Source organism: Mauremys mutica, chromosome 2 (genome assembly GCF_020497125.1).
Source record: "Mauremys mutica isolate MM-2020 ecotype Southern chromosome 2, ASM2049712v1, whole genome shotgun sequence".
In the NCBI taxonomy this organism is placed as follows: Eukaryota; Metazoa; Chordata; order Testudines; family Geoemydidae; genus Mauremys; species Mauremys mutica.
This window is the reverse complement of record NC_059073.1, coordinates 147,970,496-147,989,804: the sequence shown is the minus strand read 5'-3', so window position 1 is coordinate 147,989,804 and position 19,309 is coordinate 147,970,496. Positions and strand designations below refer to the sequence as shown.

Genomic DNA, 19,309 nt, shown 5'->3' with positions numbered 1-19,309 from the left:
TAGATGCAGCTCACCAGTATGACTTGAGTGTGGCTTCTCAGGGTGGATGCTCACACCCAATCTTGGCCAATCTGGGTTCCCAGATCTGCATTAACTGAAGTGACGACATACCTTCTGTGTATAATGAGTTTCTTACATTCAACTCCCTATCCGATTTTTAAATCGAAACAATCATGACATCAAGCAGTGAAGAGCAGTAATTCAAGCAGTAAGAATGCTTTTCATACCAACCCTACATTTCCCTGACTTGAGCCAATTAAACCTGCTGAATTTCACTATTAGAATTCCCTTTTTCAAACAGGCCAAGTGGGCATGAAGGGACATTTAACAGCATTCACTGAAGACTGTGACTATGATTGAGGCTAAGTCTATTCTACAGACATATATACTGGTATAATTACGTCGCTTAGGGATGTAAAAAACCACACCACTGAGCAACGCAATTATACTGACCTAAGCCCCAGTGTACACAGCGCTATGTAAACGTTAGAGTTTCTCCCACCAACACAGCTACCTTTCACGGAGATGGATTAATTACGCCGCTTCTCCACCGGCGCAGTAGCATCTTCATGTGCAGTGAGACAACAGAGCAGCTGCACATGAAGACAAGCGCTGACTCACGCAATAGTTAATGCCCAGAAGGGTTGGGCCTGGACCAACAGCTTCCTTTTTGCTCTAACAATGTTTCCAATTCCTGCTGGGAGGTACCAGGCAGAAAAGCATGAGACATTCCCCAGAGGTTGACATTTACATGAAAGAGTTTAAGTCATGCAAAAGGGGGAATGGAGGTCATAGCCTAGGCAAGTGTGCTAGGTACCTTCTAACAAGGCAAAATCCACCAACCATAGGTCAACATGAAGGCGAGTAGGGTACCCACAAGTATGCTCCTTGGGAAAGGCTCGAGGGAGCAGGCTGGCACCCACCCCCAAGGGGTGAGAAGCAAAAGGACTCTGGGCTTCTCACCACGGTACTGACCACAGAAGAACTTTTAAATTGGCCTCTGGATAGGAGGTACCTGATGTCATGGAAACGGTTCTTGCCATCACCTGACCGCTAAGGGAACGGGCCTCTCCCACCTCCAGGCACAAAGACTCCCGGGGAGGGGAGAGCTACGGGCGCTCCACCACTGAGCCGCAGCATTATTGGGGGGAGGGGGGAGAACACCGCCTCCCCAGGAACCGGTCCCGCGCCTGCCTCTGAGGAACCCGAGCCACAGCGCCCCGGGGGGGGGGGGGACCGCGCTGTGCTCAGCGCCAAGCCCCGATGGGGCCGGGGAGAGCCGGCCGGGCGCTCGGGCTCTGGCCCTAGCCCGGCCCCTGGCCCGCTCTGTGCCTCAGTTTCCCCGCCTGCGCGAGACGGGTGACGCTGCCGGCTCCCGCCCCCGGGCGCAGGGGCCAGGCCCCGCAGGGGAGGGAGGGGAGGGGAGGGGGGACCCCCCAGCCCCGGCTCCCTCCACGTGGGGCCGCGCGCTCCTGCCGTCTGCGGGGCTAGGGTCTCGCCCGCTCGCGCGGGCGGCCCCGCCCCCCGCCATCCAATCAGCGAGCGGCCCCGCCTCAGCGCACACCCTCCCCCCGACAGCCCGACCTATCACCGCGGCGACGGCAGCGCGCCGCCTCCTTACTGGCCGCTGCCGCCATCACTCCCCGTGACCTCACCCTCCCCTCGGCTGAGGCGCCCGGGCGGCGGCGCCAAGGACACTCCGGGCGCAGGGGCGCGAGGCGGCGCCCTGCTCCCCGCGGACCGGATCCCGCGGACCGGACAGCGCCGCCTCCCCCCCCCGGCCACGCGGTACCTGCTGGCGCGTCCGTCCCGCCCGCGCGCGGCTCTGCTCTGACAGCGGCCGCCGCTCTGCGCGCCAACTACCGCCGCCCCGCCCCCTGCGTGCTGCGTCACCGCGCTGCCCCACCTACTCCCGGGTCACGTGTCGGGGATTCGCCCTTGACCCGCTCGGTGGGGGTGCGCGGGGCTCCCCGCCCGTGTGTGCGGCCCCGTCTCGCCGGCACGTGACCAAGGGCGGGGCGGGGCGAGCACAGGGGGAGGGGGCAGGACCCTGGCGCTAGGGGCAGGCGGGAGGGGGCGCCAGGCAGTGGTGGGCGTGTGGTTGGTGGGGGCTGGAGCATGGGCACTGGGGGGCAGTGTGCAGTGGGGGAGGCGGATGGGGGGCAATGGGGGTGGTAGGTGTTGGGAGACAGAGGCAGGACTAGGGCGTGGGGTGGGTGCAGGACACTGAAGGGTGAGGTAGATGGGGGGCTGGGTACAGGACATGGGGGGGAATAGGCAGTGGGGGAGATGGGGTGGGGCACTGGAGGGGGTTGGTGATGGGGGGTAGATGCAGGATTAGGTGGGGGTGGGTGCAGAACATGGGGCAGGGTAGGGGGTGATGCGGTGGGTACAGGACACGGGGGAGGCATAGGTGGGAGGAGGTGCCAGGCACTGGTGGGGTGTAGTTGGTGGGAGATGGGTGCCAGTCACTGGAGGGCATGGGGTGGAGGCATCAGTTAAGCCTGAGTGATGATTTTAGGCACAGAGGATTGGGACAGTTTTGCCTGTGTCCATTCACCCACTTCAGGAAGGCTCTTTGGCTGGCCGTGCCAGCTCCCTGCACTGCTGCCTGTATGTCTGAACCAGGTTCTGCAGGGGGCACCCTCACAGCCTCGCTGGGGAGATCCAAAGCACCTGCCAACCCTCAGGGATGATGCCAGTGCTGCCCTGAACAAATGCGGAGGTCACCTTGAAGTTTGCTTATGTCGATTGCAGGGCTTTACAACCTGTGATAAAAGCACTCACAGTTGCCAGCACCTTGTCAGCATGAGCTGACCTGGGACTGGGAACTGGAGCGCCTGAATTTTGTTCTTGAGTGGGAGGGAGCATGTTGCCTAGTGTTTAGAGCACTGAACCAGGGCTCTATGTCTGACTGGCTGTGTAGCTCAGACAAGTCCCTTCTCTCCGTGCAGCTGTAAAATGGAGAGGGTAATTATTACCCATGCCACCAGGCTGCCCAGGCTTCGTTACTGTTTGGCATGTGCTTGACTGTTATTGTTTATCAGTATAGAACTAAGGGCTAATTAACAAGTTTATGAGCTGAGAAGGAGGCTTCGAGCCAGGCCCTATTTAAATTTGTGCCAGGGATGCTGCCTGCAGACTAGTACAGAAACATAAGTTCTTTTCAGGGGAAGATTGAACGCACTTTAGTTTAAGCTGCACTGACCCGTGAAGATAAACTGGGGTTAGAGCAGCTACTGTGCCTGCAAACAGTGCAGGCCAGAGACAAGGGAAAGGGTCTGTCATTTATGCAATTCCTTGTGTGCAGGGCATTACGGGAAAAAGGTCTCCTTGCTTCCAACAAAATGAACCTTTTCTGCACGGGCTCTCCTGCCCCTGCCTACACCACCCGGTGCTGGGCACTGGAGTAGCTACCCCAATGTGCTAGATATGCGCTAATCCAGCATGTCTATGCTAGGGCATTGCCCCAGTCAGCAATATCAGCAGCTAAAATCACAAGAAGGCCTCCAGGAGGTGCAGGGCCCTTGCCAGCTCCAGACCAGCTGTTGGTCTTTCTCTTCAGAGAGCCTGTTGAGTAGATGGGCTAATCCGTCCCTCTGCCATTAAACCCTCCAATAAGTGTCTTCTCTGGCCAGGAGAAATCAGGGGGCAGGGGTGCACAAAGGGAGCCCAAACGAGCTCCCCCTCATATTAGTTGTCACTTCATGTATGTAGCTAGGTGCGGAAATGACCACCTCCGAGGTAGAGTAAGTCCCAGGGGAGCGGAACTGATGGGCAGAGTACACCTTGCAGATGCAGTTTGCCATCTGGATGTCACCTGGTAGAGAGCAGGGCTCAGAGTTGATTGGGACGTGTGTAGACCCAGAAGCCATTGTGAGAACATAAAGCTTAGTAGTGTCCGAAGACAGATAATGCCACGGAAGAGTGTGACTCCCCAAGGAGCTTGGTATTGTCTCCTCCTATGCATGTTAACCAGATTGCTGCTGATCAGCCGAAAGGGTGAGGAGAGGAGAAACAAGGAAGAGGACCCAGTCACCCAGCTGCAAAACCCACCCCTGAGACAAACCTTGCCCTCACACACGCACCCTTTTTCGAACTCTTCGTTCAAGTCAGTTTCAATGACCCTGTGGCCCTGGAAAGGTACCAGGGAAGTGCTCTCCAAAGTATCTGCCTGGGGCAGGCAGAATTGCGCTAATGGGGGAGATAGATACAAGGGGCCCAATTTGCAGGATATCTTAAATGGCTGCCTGAAACTCCATGTGTTCAATGTGCCATTCCCAGGAAAGAGAAACATTTACTAACACAGCTGGCTTTTTATTAACCAACTGATTCCAAATGTACCTGCTGTGATAGGTTGGGTCACAGAAACCCCCTTGGGAACTGCCACCTGATGTGCTGAGACTACCTCTGAGCCCGTTTTCCCTGGCAGCTTGAGACTTCAGTGCCCTGCCTGGTTTGAGCCAGACATGCTAGCCTGCTACAAACACAGGCCCAAGTCTGAACAACATCCCCAAAAAGCTGCAGGCTTAACTGAAAACAGCTTAAGAAGTGCTCCTGTCTCCAACACTCAGGTTCCCAACTCCCAGGCCCCTTCCTCAAATATGGCATCCCCATATCACGCTGCCAACCAGGCTGGGGCGTCTGATGCCGGTTTGGGACATGGTGTGGGTGGTGGAGCCAGGTCAGAAGCATAGATGATGGAACTGGGAGTGCTGCCTCACCCTCTGACTCAAAGAGGTTTCCATCATATACAGGGTTTACAGTTTGGTTCAGTGGCTTTCAGCACCCCCACTGTACAAATTGTTCCAGCCCCCCTGGTCAGAGGATTGTCTTAAACAGAACAAAAGGGTTAGCACAGGGGTTGGCAACCTACGGCACGCGTGCCAAAGGTGGCATGCAAGCCGATTTTTGATGGCACGCGGGGCGGACTGAGCTGCTCAGCCTGCCGCCGCTCTGGGGTTCCCGCTGCTGGCCCCTTGCCAGCCAGGGTCCCACTCAGCACCCGCTGCTGGCCTGGGGGAAGGAACCCAAGGCTGGCAGCAGGCTGAGACCCCAGCTGGCAGGAGCCGGTGGTGGAAACCCCAGAGCGGCGGCAGGATAATCTGCTCAGCCGGCCGCTGCTCTGAGGTTCCCACTGCTGGCCCCTTGCCAGCCAGGGTCCCCCCCGCCACAGCCCCACCCAGTACCCGCTGCTGGCCTGGGGGAAGGAACCCCAGGCTGGCAGCAGTCTGAGACCCCAGCTGGCAGGAACCAGTGGCCGAAACCCCAGAGTGGGGCTGGTGGAGATGCTCAGCCCACCCCTGAAACCTCAGAGCTGGGTGTGCTGACCTGCTCAGCCCGCTGCTGCTCTGGGGTTCCGGCTGCTGGCCCCTTGCCAGCCGGGGTCCCTGCTGCAGCCCCACTCACCTTGCTTCCAGTTGGAGTTCCAGGGCCCAGGCTTCTGGGCCTGCTCAGCCCTACCAGCCACCAGCTCCACTCACCTCAGCTGCCAATCTGGGGTTCCAGCCGCTGACCTGCTGCCAGCCAGTTATCAACTGATCACTCAGAAGCCTGTGTGCAGCTTAAAGTATCCAAATAGGTGCCACCAGACATTGGAAAACTCAGGAAGGAAAAGCAAGGGCAAGGATCACACTAAACTAATAAGTTCTGCATTTTAATTTCATTTTAAATAAAGCTTCTGAAACATTTTGAAAACTTTGTTTACTTTCCATATAACAGTAGTTTGGTTATATATTATAGACTTATAGAGAGACCTAAAAAACGTTAAAATGTATTACTGGCACGCAAAGCCTTAAATTAGCATGTATACGTGAAGACTCAGCACACCACTGCTGAAAGGTTGCTGACCCCTGGGTTAGAACATGGATGTCTAGCCACACTAGACAAATAAACCCATGGGCCCTAAGGAGGGATGTGGATTGGTCCTATTGGTGTGTGTGGCGGGGGGGATGGGCCTATGGAAGGCAGGGGAGCTGTGGATGGGCCCCAGGGGGGTGTATATGATCCTCACAGTGGATAATGGGGGCTGCGGATGGGCCATACAGGGTATGTATGGAGGATGGTCTCCCAGGAAGAAAGGAGCTATCAATGGGCCCTATGGGTAACAGGTGTGTGGAAGAGACCCAGACAGGTCTCATCACAGGAGACCGGCTTCTGCCCAGTTAGTACCCTGCAGGAAAGGAGAACCAACAAGGAACAGGGAGGGGTGAGTGAATGTGAGGATGATAGATGTCACATAAGGCAAAAGGACCTGTGGAACTGACTGCCACAAGAACTCTGTGAGGCCAAGGGATCAGAGGTTGATGTGGAGAATGGGAACTGTCACTCTTTCTTTAGGGCACAAGCCAGTCTTGAATTTATGTGGGGCCTTTCCTAAGGGGCAGGTCACTCTGTCAAGGCAGGGGGGCTCCTTGCACCATCCTCGGATGCAGCTGGGACCGAGGCCTGTCAGAGATGGGACACTGGGTGACACAGGCCCCTGGGCTGATCTATTCTGCCAGCCCCAGGGTTGCTATGAGGGTTGAGAAGGACTAAGGAGCAGGGCCGGCTCCAGGGGTTTTGCCGCCCCAAGCAGCAAAAACAAACAAACAAACAAAAAAAGCCGCGATCACGATCTGCGGCAATTCAGCAGGAGGCCCTTCGCTCCCAGCGGGAGTGAGGGACCCTCCGCCGAATTGCCGCCGAATACCTCAAAGTGCCGCCCCGCTCCGGAGTTGCCGCCCCAAGCACCTGCTTGATAAGCTGGTGCCTGGAGCCGGCCCTGCTAAGGAGATGAATGATGGAGGAAGAGGAGTGATGCTAGGGAGGGGAGAGGCAGCTCAGGGGGGCACTGCCTGCCTGCCAGGAGCTTGTTAAATTCAGATTGAAAGCCTTAAAGACAGGTGTGTTCCTCCTAGAAGGGAGACAGAGGAGGGTGTTGTGCTGCTCTAGGACATGGCAAGGCATGATATGAGATCCCTGAGATCCAGCCCTGTCATGAGACACCCCCATCTGCCCTACCAGCCGCCTGCTTTCAGAAAAATGTCAGAGGACGGAGATGTGGCAGCATACAGAGCATTACATGCAATTCTATTGTATCCTGCAAAGCCTGGGGAAGGGGCAGCGTGGGATACATAATGGAAAAAGTGTGTATGTGCGTGTGGGGGAATCAAGGTCTGGGAGAGGCCAACTGCCCCACTTGCCCCACAGTCGATGATGCCCTTGTCTGCACTGGGGTGGAGCTGGCCCAGCACCATTCATGCCACACATAGCTTCTTGGGCTTAAAGTTTGGCCTGTGCCGAATCAGGAGCTCATTGCTTAAGTCCCTGCAGAAAGGGATGATCCATAGAGCCCTACAAATCTGCGGATATCCGCGGGCCGTGTTTGTGGATAGCTGGTCAGATGCAAATACACATTTTGTATCTGCGCAGGGCTCATCGACCCATGGAGGCAGTGCCATTGCTGCTGCCCCACTAGGGGGAGCTAGAAGCTAACGTTCCCCAGCTCCGCTGCCATCCTCATCCCAGCCTCGCTGTGCCTGGTCACAGCTCCTACCATCTGCCCAGTGATGAGCTGCCAAATTTTTAACAACCGGTTCCCTCCTCCCTCCAAAATTTTAACAACGGGTTCCCTCCTTCCCCCCCCTCGGGGGGGGGGTCGTGCCCCATCCAACCCCTCATGTTCCTTGACACACACACTCCGAGACCCCTGACCCATCCCCCCCTTCCCTGTCCCCTGACTGCCCCTTGCCGCCCCACCCAACCCCTCCTCTCATTCTCAATGGCCCCCCAGAACTCCTACCCCATACAACTACCCCTTCTCTCTGTCCCTGAGTGCCCCCACCACCTCATCCAACCCTGCTCTTTCCTGACTGCTCCCCCGGACCCTTGCCCCCATTCAATCCCCCTGTTCCCTGCCCTCTAACCCCCCCACCCCTAAACTCCCCTACCCTCTCTCCAACACCCCCTCCCTGCCCCCTTACCGCGCTGCCTGGACGTGGCTGGGCCGGGACAGGAGTCGCGTGGCCGGAGCCGGAGGATGCGGAGGGAGCCCGGCGGCCGGAGCCAGGTGGCTGGCCGGGTGGAGCCAGGGAGGGCTGCGGCCAGAGCTGGAGCCGGGCAGCCGGGGCCGCCGCCACGCCCAGACCCGCGCTGCCGGAGCCCGGCCCCCTGGCAAAACAGCAGGGGCGGCTGGAGCCAGGGGGCCAGGCCGGGCTGGAGGTGGGGGGCCGTGTCCAGAGCCGAGCATCCCGGTAGGTGGGGGCACGGCAGGGCCGAGGGGGGTGTGCGGCCGGATCCGGGCGGCCGGAGAGGGGTTCGGGGGGGGGTCGGGGATGCGGGGCCCTGCCGCAGCCGGTGAGGGTCGGGCGGGGACCCGGGGCCTGGCAGGGTCGCGGCCGGGCACGCGCGGGGGGGGGGGACCGCGGCGTGGGAGGGTCGGGCGGGGACCCGGGGCCGGGGAGGCCGGGTGGCCGGGCAGGGTCGCGGCCGGGAACGCGGGGCCGGGAACGCGGGGGGGGGGGGACGCGGCCAGGGAGGGTCGGGCGGGGACCCGGGGAGGGGTTCGGGGAGAGTCGGGGATGCGGGGCCGGAGAGGGTCGCGGCCGGGGACGGGGGGGGACGCGGGGCCGTGCCGCAGCCGGTGAGGGTCGGGCGGGGACCCGGGGACGGGGGGGGCCGGGCAGGGTCGCGGCCGGGAACGCGGGGCCGGGAACGTGGGGGGGGAGACCCGGGGCCGGGGGGCCGGGCAGGGTCGCGGCCGGGAACGCGGGGCCGGGAACGCGGGGCGGGGGTGGGTCGCGGCGGGGGATGGGGGGGGGGGGGACGCGGGGCCAGGTAGTGCCGCAGCCGGTGAGGGTCGGGCGGGGACCCGGGGCCGGGCAGGGTCGCGGCCGGGGAGGGTCGGACGGGGGGGGGGGCGGGCGGCCGGGCAGGGTCGCGGCCGGGGAGGCGGGGACGGGCCACGGCCATGGACCGGCCGGGGCACACGCCCCCCCACCCCTAGTTTCCTACCTCAGCGTTGTCTTCCTGGGCCGGGGAAGCCTGCTTGCTTCTCAGCCCTCCCAGGCTTCCCGCGCGAACAGCTGATTTGCGGGAAGCCGTGGGGGAGGAGAAGCAAGGAGGAGCTTCATGGCAGGAGGTGGAGGCAGAATTCGCAACGGTTCGCGCGAACCGTTTGCTAAAATTAGACGCCGGACAGAGAACTTTAGCATCCGGTTCTCTGTCCGGCGTCTAATTTTAGCAAACGGTTCGCGCGAACCGTTGCGAACCGTCTGCAGCTCACCCCTGCATCTGCCCATAGGTGCTGGAGCTTGGGCTGCTGGGGGTGCGGCTTTACTCCCTAGCTTGAAATGGTTTCCATCATATACAGGGTTTACAGTTTGGTTCAAAGGCTCTCAGCACCCCCACTATGCACATTGTTCCAGCACCCCTGCATCCACCCTGCAGATGGGGAAATTGAGGCACAGAAAAAGGCAATAGCTTCATACCATGGCAGAGCAGGGAGCAGAAGCCAGGCCCTGGCTCTAACCTCTAGACTCTGCTGTCTCCAGCTCCTAAGTGTTAGCTACAGCTGTAACCCAGACACCCCCTTCCTCCCCCTCCCTCAGCTCTGGGCTGTGTGAGCTTCCAGTGGCAATAAAGCCATTCCCCCATTTCCCCCTAAAGGCTGCATGTCACTCTGCAGGTGCATATGTGAGTGCACTGAAGGTGCGATGCAGCAGGCCTGGGCTCCCCTCTGCTGAGGAGGGGCAGGGGATGGGGAGAGGGCGGGGTGTGTAGGGGGCTGGTGCGTGTCAGTAGCTCCATAGCCTACTTTCCCTCTCCTCCACCAGAGAGGCTGGGATGAGGGGTGGAGTCTCTCCAGGACACAATCCCCCCTCCCACTGGAAACAAGGCAGTGTAACCAGGGCAGCTAGTTAACCAGGGAGCAGCTGGCCTAGGGAGGTGGTGGACTCTCCATTGCTTGGAGAGTCTACATCAAAACTGGATGTCTCTAGCTATAAGATCCCTTCTAGCTCAACCACCTGATATGGGCTGGATGCAGGAATCACTGGCTAAGGTTCTCTGGGTTCTCTGTGTGTTGCATGATGTCGACTCAATGGTCACAATGGGACCTTCTGGCCTTGAAGCCTACAGCTCGATGAGATCTGACAGCAATTTGGCATCTCACTTTATACCCGCCCTGTCAGTGCCATCTGAAGCTCTTTCTTCCTGCCAGAGAGCCCCTCCTGCCAGTATTGCAGCACCCCCTGCCCCTCTTGGTATTGCACCTCCCTCTCAGTATTGCAGATACTTGGGAAAATAAAGTCTCAAGCAGTGCCTGAATGGATCACATTATATAATTTGCCATAGTTTCCATTCCCCCAAGGCACCATATCTCCCTGCTGAGCCTCCCTAAGACTGAGTTTTTCACTGCCCAGGAGTCGGGGAGTGCCAGGGCTGGTCTTAGGGCTGGGCCGCCTGGGCAACCACCCAGGGTGCCGTGGTCAGGGGATGCTGTGCCATGCTTCTGGGTCCTGCGGTGGCTGTAACTCAGCCTTGTGTGCATGCAGCACACACAGGTGTGTGCAGAGCCAAGGGGAGCACAGAGGCAGGATGGTCCATTGGTTAGGATACTACCCTGGGACTCAGGAACCCCAGGTTCAGTTAGCTGTTCTGCCACAGACAGCTTGCATGACTCTCAGGGCCTCACCTCTGCCCTGGCCCTCAGATCTGGCTACTTGGAGCCAGGCAGACCACGGCAGGCTGAGACCCACCATCTCTGCAGGATTCCCCTGAAGACGGCTGCAATCTGCTCTAGTGGATTAATATTAAACCTGCGGCTCAGGCCTCTGTCATGTTGCCAACAGAATGGTAGCTGGGTAAAAGTTAGGTGCTCAAATGTGTCCCATAGCTTGAGTCGCATGTACCGTGTGACTGGATGCAGTGGAGGGGGGCGGGGGGGCCTTGTTTGACTGTTTGGAAAAGAAGCCACTTCCTGGTGAGGCATGTACGGAGGGTCTATGTTATAACTGCAATACAGCACTGGGGCCAGCTGGGTGCAGGACCTGGCGCTGCATGGGTAGGTGGGTGCTCATAGGTGCCTGGGTGCGAGAGTCTGAGTGGGGGTGGATGCCTGGCCTTGCTCTGGGGGCAGGAGGCCCCTGCTGATGGCAGGAGTTGAGGTTCTGGGGATGGGTGGGTGCTGGGACTCTGGGCGGCAGATGGGTGAGACAATCTGCAACCGGCATCTGGCCCCTCATCAGGCTGCCTCCTTAGCTGCCTTCTCCTCCGGCCACCACTGCCTCCCAGCTGCTCCTTCCTGTCCTGCTCCAGCAGGGAGGGGAGGTGCCAGGCAGGCTTCCTGCTCTGCAGGCACAAGAGCATCCCCTAGCAGTGAAAAGGTGCAAGTGCAGGCAAATGCCTGGCGCCTCCCTTGACAGTTGCGTGAGAATCCAGCCAAGCAGGAGGAATGCAGATGGGGCTGCAGGCCGTGTGATTGTCCCCCGAGCCCTGCACAGGGGGAAATAGAAAAGGGGCAGTCTAAGCTTGCAATGTGCTCAAATTGACCTTTCCACTGCTGTAAACCTAACGAGGAGTCTTGGAACTGTTCTTCAAACAAATGCAGGATAGTTTTGATGAATATGAAATTCAGGGGGCTGCAAGGACTGCTAACCATGAGTACAAGTCAGCCAAACACCGCAAAAGACAGAAGACATGCAATGATGCAACTGCCCACTCATTCAGTGACAAGGAGGTCTCCAGAGTTAATACCTTCATCACAATCATCAACCAACTGAGGAGTTCATTCGAACATCGGATCGAGGCTTATGTAAATATTAAGAAAACCTTTAGTGTACTGACAAACTATTTTTTCCTAACATTTCAAGTTCCGAAGTCAGTGAAGGTATCAAATGTCTGTGTCAGAAGTACCCAGATAATCTCCCAGTAGAGTTTACTAAAGAATTTCTTCAATTTGTTGAATTCTCATCACCCTCAGATAAAGAGAGAAAAGATGACGAAAGCATATTTGTATGTACCGAGTCACTGAACCCAATGTGATTGAACGTTTCCCAAATGTTGAAACTGTCTTATGGCTGCATTTGTCACTAATGATCACTAGCTGTAGTGGAGAACGTTCCTGATCTCTTCTAACAAGGGTCAAAAATGTCTCGATCCACCGTGACTCAAGAGCATCTCAGTGCTTTGTCTCTCTTGAGCACTGAGAATGAAATCGTCGGGTCTTTGAATTATGATGACATCATTCATGACTTTGCAACAGCTAAAGCTGAGGGGGGAAATGGTTTGTTTGAAGTGTCATAAGAGTAGAATAAACTTGTTAATTTTACATAAATAAATATGTAAATATGTATGTAGATACAAGTTTGATGACTTCATAATTTTTTTTGCAATAAGTAATTCATACTTAGGCCCTTCCCTCCCATTAGCCTTAGGCCCCTCATAACCCTAATCCGGCCCTGTTCATGAGGCAGACTGAGGGCTTTTCCTCCCTTCACACAGCCAGGCACAGACTGGCCCTTTGGGGCCACAGCTGCCAGAAATCCTTGCTGATCTCTACTAGAGGCTGGGAGGTTCACTGCAGGCTATTGCTGACAGCTGTGGCTGAGAATAGCAAGGGAACAACAGGTGATGAACTCCTTGGGGAGCTCTTGCATCCGACGAACTGGGTATTCACCCACAAAAGCTCATGCTGCAAAACGTCTGTTAGTCTATAGGTGCCACAGGATTCTTTGCTGCTTTTTTGGGGAGCCTGGCTCCCACAGCTTCTGTGTCGCAGGCTTGTTCCCAAGAGCGGGTCAGTTTGGATTCTTCCTGCTCCACAGCCTGGTCATAAATCACCTGCCATGTCCCTTGTGAAGGGAATGTAATCTACTAACAACGAGTGTAATTAAACCAATGCACGTGTGACCGTAGATCACTCCAGCCCTCTCTTTGCCGTGGATATCTCTGCTGAGAAACAGGGACCCTGAGCCAAGCTGCCCTCCCTCCCCCTGAACGCTGTGAGCATTCAAAATCCCAAATCCAAATGACCCTGATTTATAATGGGCCAAAGGAAATACCCAGGTGCAAATTAGAGGGGGCTGGAAACCCAGCAATGCCTGTAGCAGCATGACCACCTCTCTGGCTGCTGAGAAGGCTGAGGGTGGGTGGATGGATGGGTGAAGCAGGAGCCACTGAGGTTGTGAGCTCGTGCTGGTGGGGGTGAACGCTTCCCATTGCAGACTCTCTGGAGGCAGAAAGAGAATTTCAGCTCTGCCCCATCCTGGCACGGAGCCTGCTCCCACGTCACACGGTGAAATCACTCCTGGCCACAAATGCTGTAACTGGAGGAAGTGCTGATGCAAGGCACCCGGAGCAGCTAACTTTGCTAAGGATGAGGCGATCGGTGTGGGGGTGGGCGACCTATGCTGGGGGCTGTCCGTGCACCTGGACAGCAGCAAGGACAGATTAAAACCCACACCTGCGCTGGTGCAGGCCGGCTGTGGAGGGGCCTGTGGCCGATTGCAGGACAGATGGAGGTGTCTCATGACAGGGCTGGATCTCAGGGAGGAAACCATTGCTGAGCCTCTTGCAGCATGCTGTGTATTACATAACATCTGTGGGGCCGAGGGGGAAGCGTGGCTGCCAAAGGGGAGTGAGGGAGATGGCCAGGCTGGTCACTGATTTCCAGCAGCTTGAGACAAGACCAGTTACTAGCACCACTGAGGGAACTTCTACACTACAATGTGAGTTCAGGGTTAGTGAGACTTGAGGCAGTCGACCCGTGTCAGGAAACGCTCGGCTGGAGCATCTACACTGTATTTTAACCATAGGTTAAGGATTTTCTGACCTGTGCTTGAACCTGGAGCTCTGGCCTCCACACTGCAGTGTGCAGATCCGAGTCAAAGCAATCGTATCCCAGATTTCCACCCTCCACCCCGAAATGTGACTGTTCTAGCCCTAGGACCTCTCCTCGAGAACATGCTCCCACCCTCCATCCCTTCACCTCATTGGCCCCAGATGGGGCAGCCTGGATCGGTCAGAAAAACAGGTTTTCCCTTGTCCTTTTACCTCCTTCTCATGCTGAGTTGCTCTGCGGGTATGGAAAGGATGCTTGGTATGGCCTCCGGGTGGTGTGTGTCACGGACTTACCACCCCTGCCCCTCTTTCCTGAATGTACTGCAACTAACTGCAATGTAAACAATCTGCACGAGTGGGTTCTTTTCCTTGCCCTGCCATTGCATTAGATTGGTCCTATTGGTTCCAATGAGGTTGCATTTTATTCCCTCTTATAAGATCTGACCTAGCACACGCAGCAGAGGGAGGAGGCCATGGAATTGGTTAGTTTCTGGGGAGGGGCCTGTATTTACATTTCTCTGGATCCTAGTCCGATCAGCATCACTCACTCTCCTTTGATTTAAACTTCCAGCCCGGTCACTGCCTCAGTTTACCTTCCATTATGCAACTAACAACCACCCACTCCACCCCAAGGAGCATCCTTTATTTGCCATCTTTCCTGCTGTGGAAAACCTGGAACTGCCCTAAAGTGACACACACCCGGTGAGGAAGAGACTGAAAATCCCCGCTGGGAGGGAAGTGAGACTGTGATGGAAGCGCCTTCGCTTGAGCAATCTTGCCAAGGAGCAATGTGGGTATTTCTCTGCCACTGGGGAATTCATGCTGTGGCAGGAGAACGGGCAGGGAACTACCCATCCACACACCACATCCTTCTGCCCAGCATTGCTTCAGAACTGTCAGCCATAGCATCCGCAGGGGAATTCAGTGCAGTGCCATTGAAGTCACTGGGGCACAGAAGCAGGATATCCTAATGGTTAGGGTGCACACCTAGGACTTTGGAGTCCTGGGTTCCAATACCAGCTCTACCCTGTGTGACTTTTGGCAAATCTTTCAGCCAGTGAAATCCCAGACTCCAGGTGGGAGTAGGCAAGTAATGCAGCCTCTGTATTCTGAGGTTCCCCCACCTATCCCAGTTCTTAGTGATTTCACTGGGTGGGGAGAACCTCACTGCTGCATTTCACCCCAACACTGTCCCCACACCAGGTCCTAGCCTATTGGTGATTTCAGCTCTAGTGATCACCAAACAGCTACAAGAACCCTCAGCTGAGTCTGATCAGCTCTGAGTACAGTTCTGCTGCCCATTAGTCAGACAATAAGAAAAACAACATTTCATTACCATCAATTCATCCAAGACTTAAGTGAACTCTAACCCAAAACAGCCAAAACTGATCACGTTGGCAAAGCAAATCTGACTGCTTATCAGCTAGGCAAAGTAGGTGTGTCTATGCAAATGAGACCTGCTCCTGTGGTCTTTTCCCCCAGTTCGTTGTTAGCTGGCAGGAGAGTGCTCATTCAGACCCTGGCTTACATCTGGGATAATAGCACTGCCCCGCCTTGCAGAGGTGTGATGAGTCGCTCAGATGCTATGGTGATGGTAGATAAGTATCTTACGTTATGTCTATACTGCAGTCATGAGGTGTAATTGCTGCTTGAGTAGACAAGCCCGAGCTAGCTTTAATCTAGATTCATCGATTCCAAGGCCAGAAGGAACCACTGTGATCAGCTGATCTGAGCTCTGTATCACACCGGCCAGAGACCTTCCCCAAAATAATTCCTAGAGCAGATCTTTTAGAAAACCATCCAAGCTTGATTTAAAAATGGTCCATGATGGAGAATCCACAATGACCCTTGGATTCAATGGTCCATTGTCCCAATGGCTAATTACCCTCCCTGCTAAAAATTAGTGCCTTATTTCTAGTCTGAATTTGTCTAGCTTCAACTTCTGGCTGTTGTGTCATGTTAGACCTTTCTCTGCTAGGTTGAAGAGCCCATTATTGATGCTATAACCGTGTCTCCATTAGGGCTTTTGCCGGCATAGCTATGTCAGCAGAAAATCCCTCACACACACACACACCCAGACCAACACAGATCTAGCAGCAAAACTTTTCAGCATAGAGACCAGGCTTCATTGTGAAATTACACAAGCTCTGTATCATAGACTCTTAGACAACATGGCAGAGAGAAGGGTTTGCCGGTCAGGGAGTGCAGCATTGGATGCAGGGTCTATGTGAAGAACAAGGACCTGGCAGAGCGTGATGGGGGGCAGGTCCCCAACTGGAAAAGGGTCTGACCCCACACCCAGGGGTTAGAACAGCCAGTATAACTGGGTCACTTGGAACCGTCCAACATAGCTTGACCTGCAGTGTGGACATGGCTCTGCTGGGCTCCTTTGCTATTGCTAACTAGGACAGGACACTTGCACCATCGGTTTCCTCTTGTGAGTCACAGAGAATGTCGGATACATCTCCTGAACTCAGAGTGACTGTGGCCGCTGGGTTCCCATGAGTCACGGCTTTAGGCCCAGCTTGGGGTTCCAGAACAGACACTTCCTGCAAATAAAAAAATACCCCAGCCTCCTACTTCCTGACCTGCATGTGAGCTGCAAACCAACAACCCAGTATATCCTGCGAGCACTTTCCTGTTCTTCTGCAACTGAAGTCACAGAGTGTGGCCACAGCTACAACTTTCCCCCTTTTCCCCTGCAAAACTCCCCATCAGAGCCCTGGGAAGGAACCTATGCCCGGATACTGCCCGGATGGCCACTTTGTATAGGCAGAGAGAGAATCAAATAGCTCCTTTTCCTCTGCTGAGATAAAGGTGCTCTCACCCCTTGGTTGAGAAGGGTGGGGTTCTCGACACAGTAAGGTTCTCATGTGCTTCCACCCTCCCCTCTAAGGCCCCATCTAAACTGGGTGTTTTTGACCCCAATGCAGCACCACTGATGCAATCCACCAGTGCAGATGTGCTGGCCCAGTCAGATGCACCAGCACAAGCCCCATTTTACACTGGTTCAGTGTGTCTATATGTGACAGCCTGGCACCCCCATATTTACTATTGAGATAGGATTATGATATGTTTAGTACAATGCAGGCCTTGTGAGGTATTAGTCTAAAAATCTTGATCTGTTGCACATTACTATCCTGTTGGATTGTATGTGCTGTCATTGTATCTGAAATTATGAATATTGACTGTCTGTCAGTATTTCAAATGTGTTTGTTCCTGGGGTAATACCCACAAGGTAGTTTACGTCCAGTATAGGCAGCACATTGTGAATGGACTATTCAAGTTGATGGCCCATTAGGTAACACAAGGGGCCTTAGTGGGAGCTCATCCCCACCCCATGGGCCTTCCTGTGAATGCTTTAGCTAGTATATGGATAATGGCTGCTATGACTCATCAAAGCATGCAAGGACATGTGACTAGATCATGTGATAGTGGACTCCATCTTCTGCCTGTACTTTTCCACTGCTAGGCTGGGAACTCTCCTTGGAACAATGATGTTCCCTCTCCATGAAAGAAACTCTAAAAGGGGGAAGTGACATTGTCACTTGGGCTCACTCCCCTCCCCCCTGGAAACATGGCTAGAGGACAAAGACTTTGATTGGGGAGGGGGTCCCAGGATGGAAAGGAGGAACCCCAGCCTGTGTGTGGAAGACTGGTGAACTGTTTGTACCATCAGGGTGAGACACTGCTTAATTTAAATCCTGTCTAGTTAATAGAACTCAGATTGTGAATTTGCTTTATTTTTTAGGTAATCAAGTTTGATCTGTTTTATACTTATTACTTATAATCACTTAAAATCTTTCTGTATTTAATAAATCTGCTGTATATTTTACCTAAAAGCAGTGTGGTTTGAGTGAAGTGCATGAAAAAAAATCTTAGCTCAGTTAACAAAAACCTGTGCATCTCCACTTTGAGGGAGGGGCAGAATGGGTTATAAACTTATAAACTGGTCAGGCTTTTGACCAGGGCAGGATGGTACAATTCTGGGGTCCTAGACTGGGGAGCTGTGGGGAATTGGCTGGAGCCTCCCTATTGTTGGTTCATGAGTGGCTGGCAAAAGCATTCATGTAATGCTGCTGGGTGTGTCCTTGCCTATGAATGTCTGTGTTAAGTGCAGTTCCTGGAGAGGTTTGCAGCTTGTCACGTTATCGCAGTGTGAGAGGGAGCTCAGGCTGGTGAGACAGAGGGCTCAGCGGTACCCTAGTTCCAGATTGTACCCTGGGGAAGTACGTCACACTATATCAGGGGTTCCTCAACCCAGACCAGCCCCAAGTTCCTTCAGAATGTTCCCTGGCTCTTGCCACAATGCACCTGTGCTCTGCAGCTGGAGGCAAAGAGTGAGGCGCATCGGGTGAGTGGGTCTGAGATCTCGGGACTTGGAGAAGGTGAGCTCAGTCCTGCTCCTGTTGAGGTCAATAGCAAAATTCCCATTGAGGTCCAGGGGGAGCAGGACTGGCCCTGCTGGGTTAACAGGTGTTGGCTGAGTCATATCTCAGAAACAGCCCGTGTTAGATCAGTGGGGCTTGCTGTGAAGGAAAGCTAGGAAGAATAGCAAGAGGTCGATCTGGCTCCATCAGGAGCTCTTTGATGACCTGAAAATCAAAAAGTATCCCTACAGAAAAGTGAAAATGAAAACCGGGACAAATTGCTAAGGAGGAGTGCAAAAGACCAGTAGAAGCATGTAGGGATGAAATCAGAAAGGCTAAGGCACCTGGCCAGAGACATGAAAGGCAATAAGAAGAGGTTCTTTAAATACATTAGGAGCAAGAGAAAGACATGGGAAGTGTAGGTTCACTACTTAGCAGGAAAGGTGAGCTAATAACAGATGACATCAAAAAGGCGGAGGGGTTTAATGCCTTCTTTGCTCCATTCTTCACTAGAAAGGTTGATCATGACCAGATATTTAACACAATTAATGTTAACAAGGGGGAAGAAACACAAGCCCAAATAGGGAAAGAGAAGGTTCAAATCTATTTAGATAGATATATTCAGTTCAGGAGGGCCTGATGAAATGCTCTGTAACTGTTTAAAGAACTAGCTGCAACAATCTCCGAACCATTAGCAATTACCTTTGAGAACTCATGGAGGATGGGTGAGGTCCCAGAGTACTGGAGAAGGGCAAACATAGCACCTATCTTTAAAAATGTGGGGAAATGAGGACTCAAGGAATTATAGACCAGTCAGTCTAACTTCAATACCTGGAAAGTTACAGGAAAAAAATTAAGTAATCAGTTCGTAAGCACCTAGAGGATAAAGAGGTTATAAGGAATAGCCAACATCGATTGGTCAATAACAAATCATGCCAAACCAACTTAATCTCCTTCTTTGAAAGGGTTACTGGCCTAGTGGATGGGGAGGGTGAGCTACAGATGTGATATAGCTTGATTTTTATAAGGCTTTTGACACAGTTCCATATGATTCTCATAAGCAAACTAGGGACATGTGGTCTAGGTGAAATTATTACAAGGTGGATGCAAAGTTGGTT

The 19,309-nt window shown here is 54.5% G+C and overlaps 1 protein-coding gene across 2 annotated transcripts in view; it reads right to left on the bottom strand.

Moving 5' to 3' along the window:
- Positions 1-1,896, bottom strand: part of OGDH (oxoglutarate dehydrogenase) — a 94,458-nt gene extending 92,562 nt beyond the window's left edge. Inside the window, exon 1 of one of the 2 annotated variants that reach the window (XM_045002875.1) lies at positions 1,793-1,896. The gene's annotated coding sequence lies outside the window, so the exon portion shown is untranslated. Of the gene's footprint in view, positions 1-1,015; positions 1,033-1,792 lie in introns of those variants that run through there. The other variant, XM_045002876.1, reaches the window with a different exon arrangement.
- Positions 1,897-19,309: the final 17,413 nt, after the last annotated feature.